This window comes from Manihot esculenta, chromosome 17 (assembly GCF_001659605.2).
Source record: "Manihot esculenta cultivar AM560-2 chromosome 17, M.esculenta_v8, whole genome shotgun sequence".
NCBI lineage: Eukaryota > Viridiplantae > Streptophyta > Magnoliopsida > Malpighiales > Euphorbiaceae > Manihot > Manihot esculenta.
The window spans coordinates 10,262,613-10,271,447 of NC_035177.2; positions in this window are offsets into that span (position 1 = coordinate 10,262,613).

Below are 8,835 nucleotides of genomic sequence, written 5' to 3' on the forward strand. Positions count from 1 at the left end.
TTAACATATTTTATTTTGAATCAAAAAAAATAAATAGTATAAATATTTAAATGTATAGATACTAAATGATGCATATAATTAAAATTATATGAATTAAATGATATAAATATTCCATACATACTAATAAATTTATAAAAATTTTAAAAATTATTTTTATAAAATATAAAAATATTTTAATTGAATAATTTTTAAATAGAATAAATTAATAAATCATTTTAAAAGTTTGAATGATAATTTTTCTTCGATTAATAAAAATTATATAAATATTCTATTAAATTTTTAAAAAGTTCAGAGGTCCATGATCCCTTAACCCGTTTGGGTCGTGGTTGATAAAATCAATATTGATAAGTCGTCTATAATTTTTATACTGAATTTTTAACGTTCTAATTTTTATTTTTATTTTTATATTACTAAAAAAATCAGTAATTACAATCTGTATAAATTTGAAATAGCCAAATTTTAGGAGCTATAACTTTTTATTTACACATACTTTTACTTTGATTATTTTTCTGTACTTCTAGGTAATTGGGTTTCTAGAAAATTTTACATTTTTCTGAGCATGTTTGCGTACGGGTGAGCAGTATTCGGTTCAAACTAAAAAAATTGATCAAATCGAATTGATTTAAAATTTTAGTTCAATTTTTTATACATTTCGATTCGATTTTTAATTTTAAAAATTTCAGTTATTTCGGTTCGGTTCGGTTTTAATCAGAAAAAATTGAAAAAACCGAACCGAACCGATTAATGATAATAATATATTTTTTCAATAATATAGAGAAATTAAATCATATTAAGATTAAAATATTTTAATTAAATTTTAAAATATTAAAAATAAAGTGTAAAAAATAAAAAAAAATTATTAAAAATCAAAACCGATCAAACCGAACCGAATCGAACCGAATCAGACCGGTTCGGTTCGATTCGGTTTCTGACCAAAATCGGTTCGGTTCGGTTTTTATAAATACTAAAATTTTGATTTTTGATTTATTCGGTTCGGTTCGGTTCAAAATCAAACCGACCGAATGCTCACCCCTATTTGCATATTAAATCAGAATTCGTAAGAATTTTAACAAAATCTGAAAACCAGGGAATAAGGGCTTTGGTAGGCCTTTCTTGATTTCTTTGAGATTATTTTATTTTATTTTATTTTATTATTTTCATATTGATAAGTTTGTATTTAGATCCATAAAGATGGTTGGCTAGGGTTCCCTTGTGACGCTTTGATCGAATTCTACATGGAGTTGGAGTTGACATCAAATTCCTTTTTGCATTAGAACCCTTCCTTTAGGTGTTTTATTTTTTTTTAGGGTTAATAATTTTTATTTATTAATTTTTTTTTTTTAAGTTTCTTGGGCCTTAAAATGAATGAATAAATAAATGAAAGTTCAAATAAGTTGATGAGACTCAAATAACAAAGGTGGCCGAAGCTTATTCACTAAAGGAGGCAAATTTGCAAACCCATGGAAAGGGAGCACTTTGGACCCAAATCCAAGCTCATCAAGTGGTGCAAAACGAGAGGAAGCTGTTGCCCATGGAAACCACAGAGGAGTCCTAGCTCAAAAAGAGCTCAAAACCCAACATTAAAGACCTCTTGCATAGGGTATTCAGCCCAAGGGCAAGTAATAGGACTTTTTTCTTTTTTTAGCTCTTTCTAGGTTTTTCTTTTAATTTTAAGTTTTTCTAAGGGGTTGGATGTTTAATTGCTTTCTTTACCAAATGTGTATGAAAAGAGTTTAGCGACCTAATTACGTTCACTTGGTAACTTGAAATCAATGAATGCATGTTAGAGACATGGATGGTATGCCTTAAAGTTTGTCCTTCACCTTTGTATGAAACTTAGTCTAAAATAGATCTAAAAATGCATGTTTAGAAATCTAAGTGCCTTCTTGTTTGCTATGTATTCAACTAAACTTAGAAAACAATGCATGCCAAGAACACATCTTTGCAAATTAGAGATGGCATGTAATATGGACTTAAAGAACATGATTTATAGGAACAAAGAATTCATCTTGCCTAATTCAAAGTAGAAACCTCATATGTTAGTCTTAATGGACACATGCGCATTTGGATACATGTGTTGCTTTGTTTGTGCTTGTTTAAAATTACCGTATATTTACATGAAAGAATTTCAAATATGTAAATATAGAATATAATAAATGTATGTAGATGGCGATGTTCATTTTTAGCAATAAATTTAGAGTAAGAAGGGCCATGAAATAAGGAAGGTTAATGACTCTTGCGAGGGGTAAGGTTAATGAATCGATAGTATTGATAGTCTTGAGCTTTAGTTTATTCTCCCTTTCTCTTTCAGTGGCCAATCTCGATCCCCATATGGCAAAGTCCCAAACGACAAGGACAACTCCTCGATTCCTCATGCCTATAAGCTAGGGTTTTGAGTGGCTAAATTAGGATGTTGTTAGCCTGTTGTTTGGGCCTAGATATGATGCAAAAACCTCAATGATATCAAATCTCAAAATCCCACACACACAAGTGATAGAAAATAAGAAGATGTAGATTTCCAATCTATTGAACCCCTAATGATTAATGCAAATGGAAACATAAGTAATTGGTTGATTAAGAAGTGAGGAATAGAAATTCACTAGTATGCAAAATATCTTGATAAAGATCAATTTTTAATGTAATAAAAATTCAAATCAAAGCCAAACCTTGAAAAAGAGTTTCAAACTCAACAAATCGTTTTTTAATTAGAAATTAACCTTTGATCACATTTTTGGAGAGGGTATTATATCCTTCAAGTTTATTGAACCTGAATAATTAAATTAACTCTTAAATTTGGACCTTACACCAAAGCAAACAAGTCTACTACTTAAAGTAAAATTTAAACAACCCAAAACTAAGTTATTTAAGTATGTCAATACAAATAAAACCAACATATAAAAATACAATTAGTAAATTGTCCAAAAATTTACTCCTCCAATTTGAAATAATTGATTAAATATGAATTAGATCCTTTTTGCATATTCAGCCAATTTAATTAGAGGAGATTTTATTGATTTTTAATACATCTTAAACTTTTATTCTCTTTAATACTCTGTCAATATAAATTTAAAGTGTTTTTTTAAATTTTTTGACACTCAATCTTATAATTACTTCTTGAGATAATACTAGGGGTGAGCATTCGATCGGTTCGGTTCAAAACTGAACCGAACCGAATAAACCGAAAACTGAAATTTTAGTGTTTATAAAAACCGAACCGAACCGATTTTGGTCAGAAATCGAATTGAACCGAACCGGTCTAATTCGATTCGATTCGGTTCGATTTGATCGGTTTCGATTTTTAATAATTTTTTTTATTTTTTACACTTTATTTTTAATATTTTAAAATTTAATTAAAATATTTTAATTTTAATATGATTTAATTTCTCAATATTATTGAAAAAATATATTATTATCACTAATCGGTTTGGTTCGATTTTTTTGATTTTTTTCTGATAAAAACCGAACCGAACCGAAATAACCGAAATTTCTGAAATTAAAAACTGAATCGAACCGAAACGTATAAAAAATCGAACTAAATTTTTAAATCAATTCGATTCGGTCGATTTTTTCAATTTAAATCGAATACTGCTCACCCGTAGATAATACTAACTCTTCCTTTACGCTTATTTTCTCACCATACGTGTTTGTGCTCACATCAATATATCTTTTAATATCTTATAAGGTTTGAGTATTTATTACTTTGTATTATCCATTATGTATGCTAACTTGCTTTTGAACTTATCTTATAATGGATTCTAATTCTCTTTTCTTGATAGAAAAAATAAAGTTAAAAAAATTAAAATAAAATAATTTATTTCACAATTTTGATAAATAAATTTTAAATAAATAAATATTTATTATTTAATATGTAATTATATTTAATTAAATTTGAATTTCAAAAATCAAAATAACTATTCTATTTAACTTCAAAATATGAAATATTATAAAAAAAAATGACAGCGACATTAAAAAGTTGAAAATTATTGAAACAAAATATTTATTTTATATTTACTTGAAAAAAGAAAGAATAACATGCACTCGTGACAAAGAAAAGGCTGCCACGGACGACACGTGACAGGTGGCCTTCCAACTTTTAAATCCTATCCAAACTTTTGACAATCGAAAAAGACTAGTCTTTCAGATTCCGTACACTTTTGTAATAAAAACATTTTAAAAACAAATCGTTCAAAAAAAATTGTTAAGCTGAGAGCCAAAAATATATATTTATTTTGTAAAAAAATTTTTAAAAATAAAATAAAATATAATATAATTATAATTATCGATTTATATGTTATTATAATATAAAAATAAAAATAAATAATAATTTTAAAATAATAAAATAATGAAAAATAGAATAAATGTGGGTCAAAGAAAAATTAGAGAGGCATTAGGTGCTTGCCGTAAGATTGGTCCAAAAGCAAAGTAAACGGAGACAAGAGATTAATTGTAATGCAAAAGATGTAGGAAAATTGTGCAAATGTTGTTTTCAAGAGCAAGCTTTGGCTCAAAGGTTCTCTAACAAATTAGAATTCGGTGTTTTCAAAACTAACAATTTTAGAGAAATTTCTTGGTAAAATTCAACTATTTACAACAAAATAAACTTTTCCTAACAAATTAAGGAAAACAAACTTGTATAATATAATATAATATTTGAATATAAATGTTAATTTAATATAATTATTAAATTCATTTTCATATAAACTTAAATTTATTATAGATAAAATATAAACTTAGCTGTTTATTAAATTAAATATTATGTTTGAGATTTATATAAATTTAATTAAAATATGTATGATAAATAAATGGACTTAATATAAATATTTAATTGATGATAGTCGGATTTTTTACATTCGGGCATACTCTAATGAGAAAGGTAAGTCTAAAATCCACCTAATTTTTCTTAAAGTGAAGTGAATCAATCCAGATTGCGCGCCTCAGTCCAGTCGAGGAATCAGACGGCCTCTCACGCGAACCTTATAGAAGGAAGCCCGGTCTGGTCGATAAAGGAGAATAGGTCCAGTCATTTCGTAATTCTACCCGCATGCACGTCGAGAGAAATTAAATGGCCGCCTGACGTGAAGAGGAGACTGATATATCCGTACGTAATGGGTCTGAATAACAGAGACAGATGGTACTGTAACAGAGAGACAGTTAGACGTCACTAGCAGATAAAAGAAAAAGAATAGAAGGGGAGAAACGTCTTCCTTTCCGATTAAATTTACATAATCACTTAAATTCCTTTTTTCTGAATTCTCTTGTTTTTTTCTGAATACGAGAACATCAATAATATATCTAATAATTAAACATTATTTTTATAAATTCAAACTTAGATAAATGCATTATTTCTATAGTGGAAGAAAATTCCAACGCCCACACATGCCGGTAACTGTTCATTTTCAACCATTCATTTTCGTCGATTGATAAATTGGCCGACTTTAATTGATCTTATCCTTGCGTCCATCCATCGTATTGGACAAAAGTTTTCAGCTTTTTACCTAGTTTAATTTCTGAATATGTTAAATCACTTTCATGAGTATTATAGGAAAAAAGTTTTACTGATTAATGTATTTTATACGTCAGGAGTTAGTCATCTTACTTATCTTTTTCTATAAGATGTAATAGTAAGTGAATGAAATATTGAGTTTATTTATTTATTTAAAAATATTTATTTTTATAATGAAAATATGAAAAATTATTTTTCATCGTGTATTTTTTCAGTTGTATTCAATTTTTATTGCTTTTAAATAAAAATAATTATTTTAATTCAGTAGTATATGAATCGTCTTCTAAGTTATTAAATTGGGCCAAAGCTAAGTTTTAATTATACAAATCAACTTTCCAATTTATTGTTCTATAGAATTGTGCATGATTTTTGGATTTTAAATCAAATTAAAAAATTATATCGAATCGAATAAAAATTAAAAACGAATCGATAATGTAGAAATTGAATTGTACTAAATTCAATTTATTTAAATATTTTATTTTTATATTTTATCAAGACGCATACTGAAATCAAATTGTTGTACTGAAAAATCGATTTATAATAATAATAATAATAATAATAATAATAATAATAATAATAATATATAATTGTAATAATATATTTCCAATATCATATAATTTTAATAAAATTATACACGAAATATTATTTAATTATTAAATATTTTTTACCATTCTATTTATACAATTTAGTTAGTTAATTACAATTTATTCTATATATATATATATATATATATATATATATATATATATAATACTAATAAAATTATACTATTAGAATATAAATTACTAAAATAATTATATATATGTATGTATATGTACTTGATATAACTGATATTAGATTGATGACGTGGCCGAAACAATACTGTAATGTGATTGGCAAGAACCTGCAAGAGATGAAACATGAGGTGGTGGTGAGTGCCTACGGCAGCCACTCCGACACTTAAGTTAATATCTTGAAGGATAGAAAGAACGTAATGGATTATCTAGGGCTTGAGTGGTATTCGAGATAGCGTACCTTTACCTCTGAGATCTCCTTTTATACTGTAAGAAGATGGTAATAAATATAATGTTTTCTGAAAATCCAGTGATGATGTGGCCGACTGCTCGATAATGGATATTGCCAGCTAATAGGTTGGTAATCTCATGATCTCTGGCGAAATGTGAAATGTGCCTGATAATGGTAACTCTGTGTCAAGACTCAACCTATTCGGAAAGGGCGAGTCATAACGGAAATAAAGTGTCTGGGTCTCCCTCTACTTGGGTGAACTGTCTTTTTCACTTGTCAGATTCTTACCATGTGGCCCCTGTCTTGTGGTGACAACTCATACCTTACTTTGGGTGGATGTTCTGTAACATCAGAGGCCCCCCACTAATCTTCATTTTTTTTAGATTCGAAGGAGACATCTTCTATTGAGGTTCGAGACACATTGTAATACCCGGCTAGACTCCGGTATCGGAATTCCTACCGTCCGGTGGAATCTCGGGTGTCGGAGACCTCTAGAAAGGGTAAAATCATATTTTTATGAAATGTTTTAATGTATTTGATGATTTTAAGTAAAAAGGAAAATGAGTTTTGAATGAAAATAGCCTTGGAGGGAAACTCAGGTTCGGCCGCCGAAACTCAAGTTCGGCCGCCGAACATGCATGCGCTTCGGGTGTGCCTTAGGCCCCCAAAAGCATAAGTGAGGGAAGTCCAGGTTCGGCCGCCGAACCTTATGTTCGGCCGCCGAACATGGCATGCATGCGGAGGCACGTTCGGCTCCCGAATGTGGCCTGGCCAGCCACCTATAAAGGGACCTCTTAGCCGAAAATGGGTGAGCTTTTTCTCCCCATTGTCGGCCAAGGTGAGCTCTTCGCCATCCCTCGCCATTTTGAGTTTCTTCCTTCTTTTCTTCATGATTTTTATGAGTTTACAACCTTATTTTGAATATTTTCGAGTATAAAGCAAGTTTTAGAGCTTTGAGGTTCAAGAACTCAAATCTCTCCCATTTTCGAGCTAGGATCGTTTTCCTCTCGATCTTCAAGAGGTAAGAGCCGATCTTGAGCTCATTACATGTTTTAAGTAAGTTTTAAGTTGATCTATGGGTAAAAATGCATGTTTAAGTTTTGTTAGGTTTTATGTGTTTTATGGACAACGTGAGTTGATGTGTTGTTGTTGTGTGTTGTAGTTGGGGTTTAGGATAGTTTGAAACCCCTAGGAGCTGATGTATGTATATTTGCATGATTTGAATGAGTTGTATGCATGTTGAAATGGAAAGGGGAGGCTTTTGTGCAAAGGAACCAATTTTCTGCCCTTTTGGCAGAAACCAGGTTCGGCAGCCGAAGGACTTTCGGCAGCCGAACCTGCCTGAGAGGCAGGCCTTTCGGCTGCCGAAGCTTGCCCCCGAAAAGAGACTTTCGTCTTTGTCTGGGACTTTCGGCCGCCGAAGGTGCCGCCGAACCTGCCCTGTTCAGCCTTCCTTTTGCATGTTTTGCATGATTGTTTTAAGGTGTTTTAGGGGGTTTTTGGGAGATGTTTTTAGAGTTATGTTCTAGTTGTTTGGTCTCTCATTTGAGTCCACCTGTGTAGGTTCGGACCCGAGGAACCGAGGACCCCAGCAGTGAGTTCAGCTGCTTCTGAGTCAATAGAGCTTCAGTCAGAGGTGAGTAGAATAACTCTTATGCTTTAAAATAAATAAATCAGCTTTAGCATGCTTCATGCATCATGAATGCCATGAGATATAATAGGGTGTTTGCATTAGAACTCACGAATATGTTGCATTGCATAATATGTTGATGATGTGGATGAATGTTGAATGATCCTTTAGTCCTCGTATGTTATGATGATGATGATACGGTACGGAAGACCAGTAAGGACCATTCTACGCCCCTGGCACCATGTAAGAGAAAGACCAGTGAGGCCCATTCTACGCCCCTGGCACAGTTGGACTGTTATGTTATGTCATGTTATGTAAGGGAAAGACCAGTGAGGCTCATTCTACGCCCCTGGCACAGTTGGACCATGTAGAGGACTATTGGTGACAACTTCATCCTTGATGTGATATGATTGTGATGTGATGCATTCCATGTTACCATATGTTTTAAATGTTTTACTATTCTGCTCACTGGGCTCTAGTAGCTCACCCTTTTTCCTAATCCCCCAGGGTTGCAGGTTCGGGCTAGACAGAGAAGTCAAGAAGAGTAAAGTCATGCTTTTGTAATAGATAGAATGTGGACATGATAAATTGTAAAGTGATGAATAGTTATGTTATATAACAATGATATTGAGGATTAGAGGTTGTGCTTGACCCTATGTGTATTGTAATCCCTTTTGTATACATGATTCATGTTTTA